This window comes from Sceloporus occidentalis, unplaced genomic scaffold (genome assembly GCF_023333645.1).
Source record: "Sceloporus occidentalis isolate IW3139 unplaced genomic scaffold, rSceOcc1.0.p SCAF_2, whole genome shotgun sequence".
Taxonomy (NCBI): domain Eukaryota; kingdom Metazoa; phylum Chordata; class Lepidosauria; order Squamata; family Phrynosomatidae; genus Sceloporus; species Sceloporus occidentalis.
In genome coordinates, this window is record NW_028316982.1 from 6,141,714 (window position 1) to 6,162,126 (window position 20,413).

The 20,413-nt window shown below is 43.0% G+C and overlaps 1 protein-coding gene across 1 annotated transcript in view; it reads left to right on the forward strand.

Annotated features, from left to right (window-relative positions):
• The first annotated feature begins 1,521 nt into the window (after positions 1-1,521).
• The window catches only part of LPP (LIM domain containing preferred translocation partner in lipoma), a 319,004-nt gene continuing 300,112 nt past the window's right edge, over positions 1,522-20,413 (forward strand). Inside the window, exon 1 of the mRNA XM_089508677.1 lies at positions 1,522-1,674. The gene's annotated coding sequence lies outside the window, so the exon portion shown is untranslated. The remainder of the gene's footprint in view (positions 1,675-20,413) is intronic.

The window sequence follows — 20,413 nt, forward strand, 5'->3', positions numbered from 1 at the left end:
AACTAGGCCCAATCAATTGAAATGGAGATTCAGCACATAAGTAAATCCCATTGACTCAACGGGTCTACTCTGGATGAGACTAATAATAGGAGTCGGTCCTTAGAATACAGAACGATAGAGAAATTGTGTGTTGGCATGGTGTTTTCTTAGCAAGTTTGGTTCAGAGAAGGTTCTTTGGTTCAGAGAAGGCTCACCATTGCCTTCTGCTGAGGCTGAGAGCATGTGACTCCCCAAAGTCACACAGAGGGTTTCCATGGCCAAGCTGGGAATTGAACCCTGGTCTTCAGAGTCAAAGTCCAACACTCAAACCAATAAGTCACACTGGATCTACTAGAGAAAGTAGGATACGGTTAAGATGTCCAACAGAGAAAAACAAAGGAGCAAAAACAGGGTTGGAAGGGCCCCAAATGGTCAGCTAGTCTAACCCCAGGCCAGCCTCCCCCCCCTTAAAAAACTCTCCAATGGGAGAGAGTTCACCCAGAATTAAGGTAAGGATGAAGGTGGAAAGAAAAAAGAGAAGTAAGTAAGGAAGGAAATAAAGAAAGAAAGAAAGAAAGAAAGAAAGGAGGGAATGTGGCAGAAGGAAAAGAGGTAAGAATGAAGGAAAGGAAGCAGGGAATGTGGAAGAGGGAGAGAAAGAAGTTAAGCATGTGAGACCCTAGAGAAAGGAACGAGGAAGAAGGAAGGAAGGAAGGAAGGAAGGAAGGAAGGAAGGAAGGGAGGGGACATGGAAAAAGGAAAGGAAGGAGGAAAGAAGGCGAGAGGAAAGAAGGAAATAGAAGACAGAAGGGAAGGAAGGGAAGAAGAGAGGAAGGAGGGAGGGAAAACAGAAGAAGGAAGAAAAGAGGGGAAAGTGGAGGAAGGAAAGAAGGAAGGTAGGATGAGGGAGGGAGGAAAGAGGGAAGAAAGGGAGGAAGGAAAGGAAGAGAAGGAAGAAGGGAAGGAAGGAAAGGAGGGAGGAAGGAGGGGGAAGGAGAGGACGTGGAAGAAGGAAGGAAAGGAGAGAAGGGGGGAAATGAAGGAAGGAAGGAGGGAATGTAGAAGGAAAGGAGGGAAAGGTGGGGACGTGGAAGAAGGAAGGGAGGAATGCGAGAGCAAAGGGAAGAAAGCAGGCAAGAAGGCAGGAGGGAGGGCAGGAGGGCGGGGCCTTGGGGGCGGGGCGTGGCTTGCCGTGGGGCGTGGCTTTCCGGGCGGGGGCTCCTCCTCCTGGGCCTCTCCTCCTCCTCCGGGGGCTTCTCCTCCTCCTCCTCTTCGGCGCAGGTAGGGCAGCCAGGGGCCGTCCCCGCTCCCTCCGCCGCCTGAGCCCGCTCCTTGCTGCAGCCCAGGCTTCGGGGGGCTGTGAGCGGGGGGGGGGGGGGTCTGGGGCGAAGGCGGGCGGGCCTGGCAAGGCCCAGCAGTGGCCTGTCTTGCCTCTCGGGCGGCCGGGGAGGGTGGGCTTGGCGGGGCTGGGGGGGGGGCTCCGAAAGGTCTTGGAGGCGGAGCAAAGGAGGCAAGTGCTGGAGGTGCTTGGGAGGGTGTGGATGGACGGACACGTGTCCTGGAGGGACTGGCGAGACCAGGAAGCCTCAGGAACAAGCCTTCCAGGGGCTTAAGAAACAAACCAGCAACCCATTCCAGCTGACGGGGGATACTGGGAGTTGCAATGCACAAGGAAGCAAGGGAGAGGAACTGCAGGTCAGTCCAGGGCTTGGTGCAAAAGAAAGGAGAGAAAGAAAGACTGTGAGGAACAGCAAGATCCGGAGAGGGCAGGGGATCATGGGAGTTGCGCTCCAAGAAGAGGGGGCGGCATGATTCCGTGAGAACCAGTTCTGTGTCTCTCTCTCTGTTATGCACAGCCAATCAGAAGGAGTTTGAAGCATCCAGAACAGCTGGGGGTGAAGTTCTTTTGTGGATGGGACTGCAAGTCCCATCATCCCCTGGCTGGGACCACATTTCCCATCGCCCCCTGGCTGGAGCAACAAATCCCATCACCCCCTGCCTGGAACCACAAGTCCCATCATCCCCTGTCTGGAGCCAGAAGTCCCATCATCACCCTGGCTGAAACCACAAGTCCCATCATACCCTGGTGAGATCACATGTCCCATCATCCCCTGACTGGGACCATAAGTCCCTTCGATACTGGGAGTTGCAATGCAAAAGAAAGGAAGAGAGGGCAAGGAGGAGCGTCCCTGAGCCCCAAAGGGCTTGCTTCCGTTCCAGCAGGGCAGGAAACCCAGTCCAGGTTTCACAGTGGATTTCCAGGAGCCCTTCAGAAGGCCAGCCAATAGCTCCAATAGCAGTTTCCCCCTTTTAAAGTTTGCATTGAAGCCCAAAGCAGGAGCTGCTAGTGTTTCAACCAAAAGAAACATTGTGTCTGTGTTCAGTTTCAGCTGACAAACGTCTCCCTCCTTGGCCTAACCCTGGCCTGCAGCCTTCCATAGAGAGTTGGACTGCAGATCCCATCAGCTGAGTGTACAGAATAATGGGAGTTGCACTCCAAGAACATCTGAAAGGTAGCACAGTTCCCTGTAGCAAACAGCCCTGACTTTCCTATTCCATGCATTTATTTACGTATTTTATTTACATATAGGTTGAATATCCCAGATCCAAAATGTTTGGGAGCAAAAGTGTTTCACATTTGGGACTTTTTTATCTTTATTTTTTGGGGTTTTGCAATATTTGTATCTACACAATAACATACCTTGAGGTGTGTTCACACTGGAGGAATAATCCGGTTTGATGCCACTTTAACTGCCATGGCCCCCATTCTATGGAATCTTGGGGTTTGTAGTTTTGTGAGTGCCCTAGCACTCTTTGGCAGATAAGGCTAAAGACCTTGCAAAGCTACATATCCCAGGATTCCATGGCATGCAGCTACAGCACTCAGAGGGGTGTCAAACAACATTATTTTTTCAGTGTAGATGCACCCAAAGAGACCTGTAAATGTAGAGTCTAGGTGCATCTAGAAATAATGCAGTTCAATACCACTTTAACGTCCATGGCTCTGTCCTAGAGATTCCTGGGATTTCTAGTTTTCTGAAGGCACCATCACCCTGGTAACTATGATTCCCAGCATTCCATAGGATCAAGCTGAAGACCTTGTAAAACTACAGATCTCAGGGACATTCTATAGGAAGGCACTACAGCATTTAAAGTGGTGTCAAACTGTGTTATTTTTACAGTGCAAATGGACCCTTGGAGATGGGACTGAGTTCTAAACGCAACATTCATTTACGCTCTATATACACCTTAGAAACATAACCTGAAGGTAATTTTATACACAATATTTTAAAATAATTTTGTGCATGAAACAAACTTGGTGTACATTGTGTGCAATGAACCTGTGGAGAAATATCAGCACTCAAAAAGCTTTTGATTTGGGAGCATTTCACGTTTCGGACTTGCATTGTTCTCTCCCTGCAAGGAGTCCATCATGTTTTTTTGTGTGCTGTCAAACTAGGCCCAAAACACACTGCAGAAATAATCCAGTTTGAGACCACTCAATGCTGGCAAATCCTGGGAATTGTAGTTTATTGTGGCACCAGAACTCTCTGAAAGAGAAAGCCAGATCTCTCAGAACTACAGTTCCCAGAATTCCCTAGTATTGAGCCAGGACAGTGAAAGCTCTCTGAAACTGAATTATTTCTGCTGTGTGTTTTGGACCCGAGTTTCACAAAACCACAAGGAAAGGTGTTAGCTGTCTTTTTTAGCTCCATCAGCCCTGCTGAAATAATACTGTTTGACAACGTATTAACTGCCATGGTATGGCTCCATACTATGAAATTCTGGGATTTGTAGTTTGGTGAGATAGTTAGCCTTCTCTATCAGAGATCACTGGGGCTGCAGCAGACTACAAATCCCAGGATTCCAGAGCATTGTGCGAATGCCCTCCCATGCTCTAGAGTTCTTTACTGGGCATTTTGAAGCAAAACAAAAAATGGAAGCAGGAGTGCTTTTTCCCCCTTTGCATAAAATATTTTTTTATCTTTTTAAAATTTTATATAATTTTTTTAATTGAAACTAAATTTTATACAATACATAATTCCATATACAGTGCACCCTTGCCTTACACAGGGATCTGTTCCAGACCCCCCCCCCCCTGCATAAGGCCAATTGTTCCAGATCCCCCCGCATATGATGAAGCCCCATTCATGTGAATGGGGTGTGCTCCTGCGGCACCACATTTGCCATATTAGGGCTTGCTGTCCATCTTACCTCAAATCTGCGTATGGTGAGCCGATGTATGGCGCAGGTGCACTGTACATATTTTTTACATTCTATTACAACTTGGCTAAGTATATATATTTAAAAACAATTAAGCATCCTGGAACAGTCCACCCTTGGTTTATGGTTCGGGGACTTATGAATGCTGTGCCAACAGGATCAGAAAGTGATGTCTGGGTCACTTCCAGTTGGGAAAATAATGGTCTCTTGCATGCACCTGGGAAGCAAGTTCTGCAGTGGGAATAAAGGCAAAGCAGGGATGGAGAGGAAATTTTGCAGCTTCTTCCTCTTGTTCTCATGTGCGGAAGGAACAAATCCCACAGCCTGGGGTCCAAAATGTCATGCTATCCCTCCCTCCCCCATTCCTAGGAGTTTTTTGAAGACAAAATCTGTAATAACAGCAACAATAATGATAATATTTATTTCTTGTCTCCATGGATCAAGGCGAAGAAGAACAATAATTAACAAGCAATGTCAGTCAAAACACCTCAGTTAAAATACACATCAATTTGAAAGGACAAATAAGATATGCACATATTAAACCAGTATGTAGAGAGATCTTGTAGCACCTTTGAGACTAAGGGGCTGTGCATACTGGCCATAAAGGCTGGCCTGGGGGCAGTCTCAGGGCGTGGCGTCCACATGAAGCGTGCCCCAACTCTGCCTTCAGGGTGGCATGATGCTACACACGGCGCACGGCGTCCACATGACACAGCACCAAAGGAGTGCCTTAAAGCTGCAGTGCCATGACTACTGCACCCTTTCCAGGCAGCAAAAAGGAGCTGCTTTTTGTGGCTTCTTTTTGTGCCCTGAAAATATCAGACCAGACTGAAATCTATGAAAGCTCAATTCCATGAGTCTCAAAGGAGTTTATCACACTGGGGCTGATTTTGGCATTAAAGAGAGATTAAAGCGCATTTAAAGCATCCTGCAAATGGAGTGGAAATGACGAGCAATTGTGTGCATGATTATCACACGCAATTATGCAAATAAAATGATATTGGAAATGAATTGTCACAGAAATCCCAAAAGTCAAAAGATGTGAATTAATAGTTTTTTGTGGGTTTTTCAGGCTATGTGGCCATGTTGTAGCAGAGTTTCTTTCTGACATTTCACCAGCATCTGTGGCTGGCATCTTCATTTCTCAGAAGATGCCAGCCACAGATGCTGGAGAAACGTCAGAAAGAAACTTTGCTAGAACATGGCCACATAGCGCGAAAAACCCACAAAAAACTCTGAATGCCTGCCGTGAAAGCCTTCGACTTTACATGTGCATTAATTCTTCTTTGTGACCACTTTAATGGCAGGTTTTGTGTGATGTCATGTGAAATTGTTGCACGTAATTACGCAATTTTCCTGGGATAGTCACGGGATACACTCCCAATCTCCTTCATGTTATAAACTCCAAAAGTGCAACAAGATCACTCTACCTACTGATTCTACAGACTTAATTCTGAATTCCATAACATTTCATTTTTAAAAAACTTAAAAACAGTTTTAAAGCAAAAATAATTTTTAACTTTAAAAAAACCCCAAATTGGGTTGTGGGAACCAAAAAACAAACAAAACCCAACTAAGGGCCACCCTTTCCTCAACGTTGCTGAACACAGAGTGCAAAATGTGCATCCAAGGCCCCTACTGACCCAAAATGAAAAGAGTGGTTTGGTGGCCCTTTTTCCAAAATGGGCCCCAACTGGAGATTTCTGGTCCCTAGCATTTTCCCCCATCTTGACATGACTGGTAAAAGACAACGGTTTTTAAGACGTTGGTATAAGTAAGAGATGTTATCTCCTATGGCATACATATATGCAGCTTCTGTTTGTACTGCTGTCATTCCTGGTCAACCCGTTTGGTAGGTTTTTACCATTAGAAAACCTGCAGGACCTGTTTTTAATTTTTATTTTTAAAAGGAGACACAACATTAGGAAGAGGATACAGGTTGAGTCTCCCTTATCTGGAATTCCAGAGTCTAAAAAATGGATGGCTGAAAGAGTGACCCCTTTGCTTTCTGGTGGTTAAGTGTGCACAAACCTGATTTCATGTGCATAATGATGTTGTGTATAAAATTACCTTCAGGCTATGTGTATAAGGTGAGCGCGAAGCATACATCAATTTCATGTTTAGACTTGGGTCCTATTGCCAAGATAATTAATTAATATTATATATTAATATAATATTTTCATATTGCATATGAAAATGTGCATTATGTACATGCAATTTTTTCCCAAAATCCAAAAGAAATATAATATCCCAAATATGTTTCAGATAAGGGAAATTCAACTTGTATGTACCATGTTAGGTACATACATACCAGGCCAGTGTGTGTGTTTGTATTTATATATGTATATTTGGTGAAGTTGGGAAAAAATGTGCAATTGGAAAACTGGTCCAGTGCTGTTGGGAAAATAAGAGGGAAGTAAGATACATTTAAATGTTTATGGAGGACTGAAATGATGGCATTTATCTGTCTTGATGAAAACAGGAGAAGCCTTGGTCTGGGGAGGTACAGTTTTATGGTATATTTGATAATGGAGCTGGAATAGGTGTATTGCTTTTGTTGAGATTTACATTAGTGTGTAAACCATTGGATTGGCCTGTGTGAGTTTTGTTAATATTGTTGCTTCAAGTTGGTTCTGACTTATGGTGACCCTAAGGCAAACCTATCGCAGGGTTTCAGTGGCAAGATATGTTCAGAAGAGGTTTGCCGTTGCCTTGGTCTGGGGCTGAGAAAGTGCGACTTGCCCAAGGCCACCGAGGGGGTTTCCATGGCTGAGCAAGGATTTGAAGCTTGGTCCAATGCTCAAACTACTACACCATGCTGGATCTCTGGTTAGGCAGAGATATAAATGAATTGTTGGTGTGGAGTAGATTAGAGCTGCTGATTCCTGCAGAGAAATTGCTACTGATCCAGCGGTGCAAGCCAGAAATGAAACAGACTTAGATTTTGACTTTTTTGAAAGAGAGTTTTTGGACGCTTCAAACTTGTGATGTGCTGCTTTCAAGTTCACTCTGACTTCAGTGACCCTGTTGTTGTTCTTGTTGTTGTTATGTGCCTTCAGATCATTTCCAGCTTATGGCAAACATATGGCAAACCTATGGAAAACCCTATCATGGGTTTATGTTGGCAAGATTTGTTCAGAGGAGGTTTGCCTTAGGGTGGTTTGCTCTGAGGTGGAGAGAGTGTGACTTGCCTACACGCACCCAGTGGGTTTCACGACCAAGCGGGGAATCGAATCCAACGGTCAAACAACTGTGTCACGAGGGTCGAGGCAACTGTCACCTTATCCAGGGTTATTCTTAGCATGATTGATTCAGAGGAGGTTTGCTCTTGCCTTCCTCTTTGGCTGAGAGAGTGTGACTCACCTAAGGTGACTCAGTAACCAGCCATGAGCTTCCAGTTTAGTCCCTGTTTATAAAATGGCCTCTACTAGGATTAAGACACTATGGAGGAGGAAAATGGCAAAATTGTCCTAGGAGGTGTGTAGAGACATTTTTTAAAATTTAAACAAGTAAAAAAATGAAATATAATAAAATAATTGAGGTCCCCCAAAAGCACGTGAGTTGCCCAGTTTGGCCACTCCTGGTAGTAAGCAGCACCCTGGTTGTGTGCTTTCTTCTTCCTTTTAAAATAATAATAATAATAATAATAATAATAATAATAATATTTATTGAAATTCTAAAACATAAATATAAACAATAGAAAAGACAAACGTACTAACATACAGACCCTTAAACAACAATACACTCCCTCATCCCATAGATAAAATGACTTCCCACTTCCCTCAAGTTGTATCTTAACTAATTATTCTAAATTCCCCTCTGAGTTTTCTAATATTAACTATTAATAAGCTTTTCTAATATTACCTTCAGTGAACAATACCTCTTTCTACCAAACAAGTGAAAAAACTAATGTAACCTAAAATAGTAACATCCTCACTTTGTCATTTTGTGCAATTGTAGAGAGCTAGTGTGGCGTTGTGGTTTGAGTGTTGGACTACAAGTCTAGAGACCAGGGTTCAATTCCCAGCTTGCCCATAAAACCCACTGGGTGACCTTGTGCAAGTCACACTTTCTCAGCCTCAGAGGATGGCAGTGGCAAACCCCTTCTGAACAAATCTTGCCAAGAAAAAATCATTCCCATGTCTCAGGGTAAGAATATCTGTCCCGACTTGTCGAATAACTTGTCATATGTTGTTGTTGTGGTTGTTGCTGTGTGTCTTCAAGTCATTTCTGACTTAGGACAACCATAAGGCAAACCTATTGTGTTTTTTTCTGGGGCTGAGATTGGGTGATGCACCCAGGGTCATCCAGTGGGTTTCTTTGGCTGAGTTGGGAATCGAAGCTGGGTGTCCAGCATCATAGTCCAGTGCTTAAACCACTACATCATGCTGGCTATTAGCTTGTTATGTAGCAAAGCTCAAAACAAAACAAAATGTTTTTGAAACTTTGATTTGAACAGAAATCAGTCTACAATCTACTATCCTTTGTGTGCTGTTGTTGTTGTTGTTGTTGTGTGCCTTCAAGTCATGTACAGCTTATGGTGATGCTACGATCTACTTGTCACAAGGTTTTCTTGGCAAGGATCTTTCTTGGCAAGTATGATCAGAGATGCTTTATCTGTGGATTCCTATTCTGGCAGGGGGTTGGACTAGGTGACCCCACGGATCCCATCTAATCCTGTCGGTCCGTGATTGAAGCTTGAAGACTTTATGCTTAATATATCTTGGCGATTCTCTGCAGGAAGTCTTGGCTGACCAAGTTTCCAAAGTCTGTCCCGCTTTGGAAATGAGAACTCATCCCTTTGTAGAAGTTGCATTTTAGAGGTGTTGTATTGAGAGGCTATGTGCAAATTTATGACAAAGATGTGCAATGGTGATTTTTTAAAAAGCTGCAGGGGTGAATGGGTCACATCTGTGTTTGAAATGTAGATTTCCAAACTGGCCTTCTGGGCGTGATGTCCTGACTCATTTCTGTGGTTGAGGTCTGTCTATATTGGAAAACTCATGCTCTCTCTCTCTCTCACTCTGTGTGTGTGTCTGTGTGTAAAAGGAGGAGAGTACATCTGCTTTTGTGTGTTTAATGCTAAATGTGCATAAATACTGTAAAGCAGGGGTAGGCAACCTTTTTGAGCCGGGGGCCGGGTTGCTGCCCCTCAGACAACTGGGGGGCCAAAGCCAAAAAATAAATAATTAAATAAATTTTTTAAAAATTAAATAAATAAATAAACTGGGACAAATGTAGGACAACATTTTCAAATGGAGGGCACTTTTTAAATAAAAAATGGAGGACACGCGAAAAAATTTGCTGATTTTTTAAAAAATGTTAAGATAAATGCATGTTTCTGAGGCTTCTATAGACAATTGCCCCACCATGCCACTTACGCGAGACGCCAAAGGCCCTGGCGGCAATCGGCGGCAGGATCGGACTGGGGCCAGTCCAAGGCCTCGCTGGGCCGCATCCAGCCCACGGGCCGCAGGTTGCCTACCCCTGCTGTAAAGGCACCAGATCCCACAACTGAAGGGGATTTGGGGAGTTGCAGTTTCTAAGAGCAACTCTTTGAGCCTTTAGCCGAAACCCCCTAAATGCCTATATATGAAGAGCAATTGTTGAGTTTTCTTTATATCTTGTATTATGCTACTAATAATGCAGGGCAATCAACAATATTCAGTGTTTTTGCCTTTAAATCATGTTGTTGTTGTTGTTATTGTTATCCTACCTTTCCCCCCAAAATGGGACACAAAGCAGCTTACCAAAAAAACCAAACCAAAACAAAAAAAACACCAAACCACACTTAAAAACATACAAAAAGTAGGCATTAATAGAGAATTAAACTAGTTTAATATTAAAACACATCAGTCATTAAAAGAATAAAATATAATTTAAAAGATAAAAGCACTTTAACTGTTTAATTACTAATAACTAATAACACATCAAAACAATAAAAATATTCTAATATATAGATATGCATAGATATAGATATAGATTCCCAAAAAGCAAATGTTGATTTTGCCATTATGGGACTTGAGCATCCACAGATTTTGGTATCCACGATGAGGTCCTGGAAACCAAAATCCAGTGGATATCAAGGGCCCACAGATATCAAGGGTCAATAATAATAATAATAGGTGGTGGTTGTTGGGCCTTCAAGAAAAACCTATGAGGTTTTCTTCAGAAGGTGTTTGCATTGATATCTTCTGAGGCTGAAAGTGTGTGACTTGCCAGGGTCACCCAGTGAGTTTCCATGGTTGAGTTGGGATTCGACCCCTGGTCTCCAGAGTCATAGTCCCAACACCAAAACCACGCTGGCTAATAATAATAATAATAATAATAATAATAATAATAATAATACCCCATTGTGTGTTATGGGACTTGAGCATCCACGGATTTTGGGATCGAGGGGGGTCCTGGAACCCAATCCCAGCGGATACCAAAGACCCACAGTGCTTTTGCTTTGAAGAGAGCTAGGCTAAAGGCTCCAAAAAGTTTGCTCTATGGGACTGCAGATCCCCAAATCCCCTCTAGCTGTGGGGGCTGAAGGGAGCTGGAATCTTTGCTGTGCAAAAAGGTAGCTTTTCCAGGCTCTGTTTTGGCATGTCTTCTTGCCTTCAGATGCTTATCCTGATCATCGAAGGAGACTGGGCAGAACAAGTGAGTTGTCTGTTGATACTAGGAGTGTGTCCTGAAATGATAGGTAGGGAAAGCCCCCCCCCCCCCCCCGCCATTTCAGCATGATGCTGAGTTCATATTTCCCTGCAAGAAGGAGGGTATGTTTGGACCATGAGCAGAAAGTCCCCAGAGGAGGGAAGAATCATTGTTGGTGTTTTTTTCTTTCTCAGAGCTCTTTACATCAGGTCTGCCCAACATATGGTCCGGGGGCTGCATGCGGCCCACCAAAAGATTTTGGGCAGCCCGTGTGAATGTGAAACAACTTCAAGGCTCCTCCACTGCTCAGCATTCTGAGGTGAGGACTAGCCAGAAGAGGAGGAAGGCTGAACACTCACCCAGCAAGGCTCCTCCACCACTGGGCTTTCTCTCAAAGAGAAGGCCAGGTGGCGGAGAAGGAACAAGGGGCAAATGCTGACCTCTGAAGGCTTTGCGGCCGCTGGGCTTCCCTCCAAGGAGAAGGCTGGGTGGTGGAGGAGGAAGGGGCCAAACACTTGCCCTGAAAGTTTTCTCCCGAGGAGAGGAGGAGGAGAACAGAATTACTAATAATAATATCAATTAATAATATTATTAATATAAATAAAATCTATATTCAGCCTGAAGAAGTTTTACTTATTTTAATTTTGGCTCCCACCTTCTGCCAAGTTGTGCAGGTCTACTTTCCATGAAGGAGTGGTGCACCGTTCCCAGGGTCTGGTCTCCCAGATTTATTTTTCTTGGCCAGGGAAAGGTCTGCCCCTCCTTGCTCTTACTCACAGGGCAGGCACCTTTCATCCCCTCTGCCCCAGAGAGGCTTTGCCAAGGAGTGGGAGGTGGTGTTGATGTATGCCAGGCAAGCCCAGTTATTGCTTCACGTTACTGCATTTTGAAGATGGAACTGGCTTTAGGGGAATCGGGGCTTAAGGAAAGGGACAGAAAATGTCCCTTGACATCTGAAAGCCTTAGTGAGCTTGATTTATTTGCTAATGAATTATATTCCGATCTCAGGCTGTCAACATATTTCAGTGGAAACCAGGAAGCTACACTCTGGTACACAATACAGGAGTGGTAAATCAAAAGTGTTGGATTCGGATGACAAGAAAAGACGTTCCCTTGAACCCTTAGGGAGAAATTTGTTAGGGTGAGAACTGCTCAACAGTGGAATGGATTGCCTTGGAAAGTGATAGAGGTTGAGTCTCCCTTATCACATTTGTATACTTTTAATTGTGTGTGCATGTGTGTATATAGTACGTGTGCACATATACACACACACACAATTAAAAGCATATAAATGTGATAAGGGAGACTTAACCTCTACAACCTTCCAAGGCTATCTATCTATCTATCTATCTATCTATCTATCTATCTATCCTCTATTAAAAATTGTAAGCTGCTTTGAGTTGCAAGTTTGGAAAAAAGTGGGATATAAATATTGATACTGATGATGATGATGATAGTCATCCAGAATTCCAAAATCCAAAATATTCCATGATCCAATACTGTCCAGATGAGTGGCTGAGATAGTCTCAGATATCTCATAATATATATTGAAATATGTACACACACACAGTTAAAAGCATGCAAATGTGATAAGGGAGACTCAACCTCTATCACCTTTCAAGGCCGTCTATATATATATATTAAAAATTGTGAGCTGCTTTGAATTGCAACTTCATAAAAAAGTGGGATAAGAATAAATATGATGATGACAACGACGATGAGGATGATGATAGTCATCCAGAATGCCAAAATCCAAAATATTCCATGATCCAGTACATGAGTGGCTGAGACAATGACATCTTTGCTTTTTCATGGTTCAAATGTACACAGACTTTATTTGCTGCACAAAAATATTAAAAAAATATTGTGCATCAAAGTACTTTCAAGCTGTGTGCATAAGGTGTATATGAAACATAAATGGATTTCATGTTTAGACTCAGGTCCCATATCCAAGATATCCCATAATGTATATTGAAATATTAAAACTCTATAATCCAAAATCCAAAGGAGTTCTGGTCCCAAGCATTTTGGACAAGGGAGGCTCAACCTGTAGATTCTCCTTGTTTGGTGGTCCATAAACATAGAATCATAGAAGAGTTAGAAGAGACTCCAAGGGCCATCTAGTCCAACCCCATTCTGCCATGCAGGAACTCACAATCAAAGCATCCCCATTGACAGATGGCTTTCCAGCCTCTGTTTAAAAACCTCCAAAGAAGGGGACTCCACTACACTCCGAGGAAGGAGTGTGTTCCACTGTTGAACAGCCCTTACTGTCAGGAAGTTCTTCATAATGTTGAGGTGGAATCTCTTTTCCTGGACCTTGCATCCATTGTTCCGGGTCCTAATGTCTGGGAGCAGCAGAAAATAAGCTTGCTCCCTCCTCAACATGACATCCCTTCAAATATTTAAACAGCGCTATCATATCACCTCTTAACCTTCTCTTCTCCAGGCTAAACATCCCCAGCTCCCTAAAGCATTCCTTATAGGGCATGGTTTCCAGACCCTTCACCATTTTAGTCGCCCTCCTTTGGACACGCTCCAGTTTCTCAACATCCTTTTTAAATTGTGTTGCCCAGAACTGGACACAATATTCCAGGTGGGGCCTGACCAAAGCAGAATAGAGTGGCACTATTACTTCCCTTGATCTAGACATTATACTTCTATTGATGCAGCCTAAAATCGCATTGGCCTTTTTAGCTGCCACATCACACTGTTGACTCATGTTCAACTTGTGGTCCACTTGGACTCCTAGATCCCTTCCACATGTTCAGCTCGTTCAGAGGCTGGGAGGGCATCTTTAAGGAGTGCTTTAGTTGCACATTCCTGCAGGGCAGGGGTTGATATGAGGGCCCTTAAAATTCTATGTTTCTATGATCTGAAGACTCAGGTCCATTCCTGCAGATGCAGGAAACATTGTCTGGAATTCTGTATTAGATTGTGGTTAACTCAGTACTTAACTAAGTAACGTCTAGCCCAAACTTGATGGAAAAAACATTCAGCTATGTTGCTCCAATCATTTCCTGGTAAAATAGGTTGCAAGAGGGGTTGCGATTTTGGCAATAGTGTCAACATTGTGACCACGTAGCAAAATTGTGAATATGAAAGAGTTGTTGTTATTGTGTGCCTTCAAGTTACTTCTGACTCATGGAAACCTTAAGGTTGCCTATCAGACTTTTCTTGGCATGTTTCTTCTGCCCATTGCCCTCCTCTGACTTTGACTGAGAGAGTGTGACTTGCTCAAGGTGGTTTTTTTCATGGCCAAGCTAGGATTCGAACCCTGGCCTCCAGAATCATAGTCCAAAACTTAAAATACTACACCACCTTGGCTGGCTCTCAGGTTCACTTTATTGTGGTCAAAATTGTGACCAAGTAGTGTTTGTGAATATGGAACAGTTGTAGGTTACTATTTTCCAACCCTCTTACTGGAACAAAAATGACTGAATTTTAACCGTCTATTGGCAGCTGTTCATTGTTGGGTCCTTATCCAGTGTCCATTGTTTCTTTTTTATTGCTTTATTTTATAGTGCAAGAAATACTATTCAGAAACAAATCTTTCAATTAACCTCAGTTCAACCAAAACAACTTGCTTTAAAAGAGCACTTTTGAAAGAACAATTATTATTTAAGCCAGGGGCCATAACACCTGAACTGCTTCTTAATTTGCTGATTTGGATGAATAAATTTAGGTAACTTTATTCATGATTGCTACAAAATTTTTGATACTGTTGCTATGAACGTAACTCCCCCTCCAACTTACTTTATAGGGCATCAGCTGCATCACCATTATTATTATTATTATTATTCCGCCTTTCTCTTGATAAAGGGACTCAAGGCCTCTAACAAAAATGTGAAACAAGTTAAAAACAATTCAAACATTAAAATGCAGATAGCAAGTTTTTAAAAAGACAATTAAACAATTTTATAATTAAACAATGGGAGGAAGTAATCTATTCTGCATGCAATTGGAGCATGGTTGAATGTTTCCCTTAGGTTTGGGCCAGCGACCTAAGGATTTTAGTTACAGGATTTTGGCTGTAATCCTTAGTTATTGCTACTAATTGACAGAATGGGTTTAGTGCAAGGCCAGCAGCCAGTTCAATACAAAATGAAATGGAAACAAAAAATGTTAAAAGGAAAATTAATTGGATTGCAAATGATTACAAGAAAAGACAAAGGAAAGAATGAGAGGGAGAAAAAAGAAAGAAAAAAATAAGAAGGGGACATATATACATGTGAACAAGGGGCTATAGGCCATATACATTGATCTATAAGCGATCATATTTCCAAAAGATAGATTTTTGTGAAGTTGACACCTATAAAATAGATGTACATGCATAGATAAAGCTATAATATCTTATGACCGTTGACCAATAGATGGTGAATGTTTATTTTTCCAGCCTCGGAGTAAAGGTAAACCTTGTTGAATAGAATAGGTGCATTGCTGGACATAACTTCTTTAACAGAAAATTTGATCATAGAGGCTGCATCCGCACTGCAGAAATAAAGCAGTTTGGTACCACTCTAACTGTCATGGCTCAATGCTATGGAATTCTGGGATTTGTAGTTTTGTGAGCCATTTAGCCTTCTCTGAGAGCTCTGGTGCTACCTAGGATTCCATAGCACTGAGCCGGACCAGTTGAAGTGGTTATGTGGGTTAGCAAGATGTCCTCATCACAAAGGAGGATAAGGCACCGCAAACTTGAGTACATTCAAGAAAAATGGAAGTCATGACCAAATAAAAGCTTAAAACACTAATATTAAATAGAAATGCGTGCTTCTTCGTGATGCTCAAGATGGGGGACATTTCGAAATTCCTTCTGGACCGAAGGTTGAAATGGAGGATGCTTCCTGTAAAAGGAGGACCTCTGGTCACCTTGCATACAGCCCCAAGCCTCCCATTGTATTTTGGCATAGGGTGACCAGATGTCATAACTGCAGAAGAGGACAAGGCTTCGCAGAATGGAGGACATTCAAGAAAAACATAGGACATTTCAATAGAAAACCAAACAAAAAAAAATCATATAAATGTAAATTCATGCTTCTTAGTCCTGCTTAAAATGGAGAACCTTTTGGAATTCCTCCTGGACAGAAGGTTGAAATGGAGGACATATCTGGGAAGAGGGAGGACCTCTGGTCAGCCTGTGTCATACTGGATTATTTGCGCAGTGTGAATGAAGCCAGCAATGGATATAAAATGGAAAGGATAGGGACAGGTTCCTCTCTAGTGCAAAAAAAGGAAGAGTGGTTCCACGCATGTCAGCAAACTTTTCATTGAAAACTAACATCATGCCCAAGTGAAATAAAGCAACCAGGTCAGGGGAGACTTGCAGAAATAAATTAAAACATTTCAAGCCTCCTACAGACCATTTGAAAGCTTCTTCCAAAATGCATCTGGAGATGAATTTTCCTTCCACCAGCCTCCGCTTTTCCGTGCACCTCCATCTGCACAAGGTCACCGTTCAGTCCAAGGGCTGCAATGCCTGCATTGCTCGAAACCATTGTTTCCCAAACTGTAGTCTTCCAGATGTTTTGGATTTCATCCCTCAGAAATGGCCAAACTGGCTAGGGCTTCTGGGAGTTGAAGTACAAAACATCTGGAGAAACAAATTTGGGAAATGTTGCTCTAAAGTGTTTTTAAAAAGTATGTTGTAAAGGCTTTTAAAATTGTGTTTAACAGATATTTTCAACTGGATTGCTTATTTAATTGTTCTAACAGAAAAAACTGAGCAAATCTATATTTTACATTATGGTTACACACACTCTCAGCCCATGGCAAAGCTCCTCTTAACAGATCTTGCCAAGAAAACTCCAGGCATCCTCCTCCTCCTCCTCCTCCTCCTCCTCCTCCTCCTCTTATATCCTACCTTCCTCCCAACATAGGGACTCAAAGCAGCTAACAGCAAATTCAAAAGCCTTAGGGTCACCATAAGTCAGGAAATGACTTGAAGGCACGCAACAACAACTACAACAAAACTTCTGTTATAAGCTTCAGTATGTTTCACCTTGAGAGAAAGGTGGGCTAAAAGAACAGATATCACACACAGATAAGCAGGTGCAAAAAGAAGCTGTGGAATTGCTCAATTCCATATGACAAGATTACTGAAACTATGCATTGCTATGGTTTGCTATGAATTGCAAATTGAAATAAGCACGCAGAATCTTCGCCTCTTTGGCATTGTGCAAAGAATTGTATTGTTGTTGTTGTTAGCTTCAAAGGGGAAGCTTTGCTTCAGCAGCCCCTTGGCATGCATGTTTCCATATGTGTCCTCTGCAAATAATCTGATTTTCTTCATTTGCTTAATATAATAAATGTGGCTCAGTTATTTCTGTTGTTAAGATCCAGGGTCTCACAGTCTTTTGGTGCGCTAGTGCAGCATAAGTGATGTGTGATCCTTTATCACCGCAAACCACAATAATTCAGGGTTCCCAGTTCCAGTCGTGCACTTGGTTTGCTCTCCACCTCCTCTCCCTCAGTGTGAATATTAGTCCCTAGAGAAACAGATAGGAATTGTGAGATTAGAAGAATGTTGGCAAAGCAAGGTGTTTAACGTGGCAACACATGTTCTAGCTTCATTCAGGTTTCTGCCACAGTGCAGAATTGATGCAGTCTGACACTGCTTTAATTGCCATGGCTCCGTCCTATCGAATACTGGGATTTGTAGTTTGCCGGGCCATTAGAGCTCTCCAATAGAGAAGGCTATATATCACGCAAAACTACAAATTCCAGAATTCCATAGCATTGAGCCATGACAGTTTAAGTGGTGTCAAACTGCATTAAATCTGTAGTGCAGATGCAGCCAGGCCTTTGTGAAGCATAGGTTGGCAACCAGTGATGAGAGCAGGGGCTAACTTCCCCTCTGGGGACTCTGGAAGGGTTGAATGGACTTCTTTCCATGTTATTTTGGTACCAAATTTTCTCTTGAAGAAGGCATGTCCAGGAACAGGTTAATGTTGTTCACTGAGGTCTACCTGTACTCTAGGTAGGTCCCTGCTAGAAGTCCAGTTGGTCAGGATGTACCTTGGACTGCATCTGCACTGCAGAAATAATGCAATTTGGTACCGTTTTAACTGCCTCTTAGGTAGCTCTGGAAGTGACTGGGAACAGAGAACAAGCCAAGTGAGTTGATGGCTACATTTGCACTGCAAAAATGATGCAGTTTGACACTGCTTTAATTGCCATGGCTCAATGCTAAGGAAGCCTGAGATGTGTAGTTTGTCGTGGCACCAGAGCTCTTTGACAGAGAAGGCTGAATATCTATTGGAAGAGCTGAAGCAACAGATTCCTTGCATCCCCAGAAGGTTGGACTAAGTGGCCTCAGAGATCCCTTCCAATTGGAAATGTCCCTCGTAGAAACCTAAATCCAGTGAGGCAACATCAACATGGCAAAATTAATGCACTTTGACATTGCTCTAATTGCCATGGGTCAGTGCTATGAAATTCTAGAATCTGTAGTTTTGTGAGATATTTAGCCTTTTCTGTCTGAAAACTCTGGTGCCATGAGAAACTATGAATCCCAGGATTCCATAGGATGGAGCAATGGCAGTTATTTCTGCAGTGCAAATGCAGCTGTGGACTCACTTGGCTTGTTCTCTGCTCCCAGCTGCTTCCGGAGCTGCTTAAGAGGAGCAGCGTGGGAAAATCCCAGCTGACAACTCCCAAGGGTATCAACACACCCTCCTCCAAAAGGAATCACACCCTTCTGATAGCCCTGGATTGTTTACATCTTCCTTCCGGTTGTTCCGTTGTCAGCTTGGCTCCGGAAGCTGCTCTGGTGCAAGCTTTGCATTTGGATGTTCTTTCCTCTGCCTTTGGGTGCATGCCCCATTTGATTCTCCATTGCCTGATAGAATTTTTCTGGCTGATATTTCCCATTGGAAAATAGAAACATATTCAGGAGTAGCCCCATGGGCCATGCAGCAAAAGCCGATGCCTCCCAAAAGAAGTTACTAAGGTGTGTGGATGTGTCTTACATTCACCTCTCCACTTATGATGACCCTATGAATTTCATAGAGTTTTCTCAGAACACAGAGAGGTGGTTTTGCCTCTGTAACAGAGCATGAGGAAAAACAGACTCAGCTTGAATCCAGAGAAAACGGAAGTACTAGTGATAGGTTCCCCAGGCCCGGGTACTGTGATTTCGCCACCTGTCCTGAATGGGGTCACGCTTCCCCTGAAGGACTCTGTTTGCAGTCTGGGAGTGCTTCTGGACTCGTCTCTCCAACTGACATCTCAGGTGGGTGCGACGGACAGAAGTGCTTGTTACCAGCTTCAGTTGGTACGCCAGCTGCGACCCTACCTGGACCGAAGGGACCTTGAAACTGTAGTACACGCTCTGGTAACCTCTCGATTGGATTTCTGTAATGCGCTCTACATGGGGCAACCCTTGTACCAAACTCGGAAGCTTCAATTAGTGCAGAACATGGCAGCGAGACTGGTTGCTGGATGCTCCAGGGCTGACCATATGACACCAATTTTGAAAGATCTTCATTGGCTGCCTATTCGCTTTCGGGCGCAATACAAGGTGTTGGTAATTACCTACAAAGCCCTAAATGGCTTGGGCCCAGGGTACTTGGAGGACCACCTCTCCCCATATAATCCGCCCCGCACACTCAGATCTGTCGGGAAGAAATTGCTGAAGGTCCCAACCGCGCATTATGCGGCGACCTCGCAAAAGGCCTTTTCCATCTCGGCCCCAAAAATGTGGAATAACCTTCCCGATGAGCTCCGTTCCACCACCTCCCTGAATCTCTTCAAAAAGAACCTTAAGACCTATTTTTTTCACCAAGCTTTCCCCCCCATGAGATGTGGTATTATACACTCTCCCTGCATTTGTTAAGACCTTGGCTATGTTCTCAGACCTTCAACTCAGCTGGCTGTGTAATTAGTTTTTTTAATATGATATTTTAAATCGTTTTATTGACATGTCTGTATTTTAATTGCATACTGTACGCTGCTTTGATCACCATGGAAAAGCGGGATAGTAATAAAATTTTATTATTTTTATTTATTATTGTATTTGTTGGTGGTCTCCCATCTAAGTACTAACCATTGCTGACCTTGCTTAGCTTCCAAGAACAGACAAGATCTGGGGCCTTTTAGGATATTTTGGGCCTATTAGCATTCTTTACAAATTTAAAATTGGTTGAGTCTCCGAAATGCTGAAATACTCTAAAATCTATTTTTCCCCCCAGGGATGGCTGAGACAGTGACACCTTGGTTTTCTGATAGTTCAGCGTACACAAACTTTGTCTCATGCCCAAAATTATTTTAAAATGTTACATGAAATTACTTTCAGGCTATGTGTATAAGGGGTATATTAGACTTGGGTCCCATCTCCAAGATTATGTCCGTACATTCAAATGCAGGTATTTCAAAATACTAATAATAATATCTGAAATCCAAAACACTTCTAGTCCAGAACATTTCAGATGAGGGGGACTCAGCCTGTATGTATTAGGAATGATGAAAGGCTCTCCCAGATGGGCTATTTATCCTATTTGTTCTCTTCGTCCATCATTTGTAAGAGATAAGCCTACAAACTGCCCCAGTCCGCACAGGCCTCCAAAGC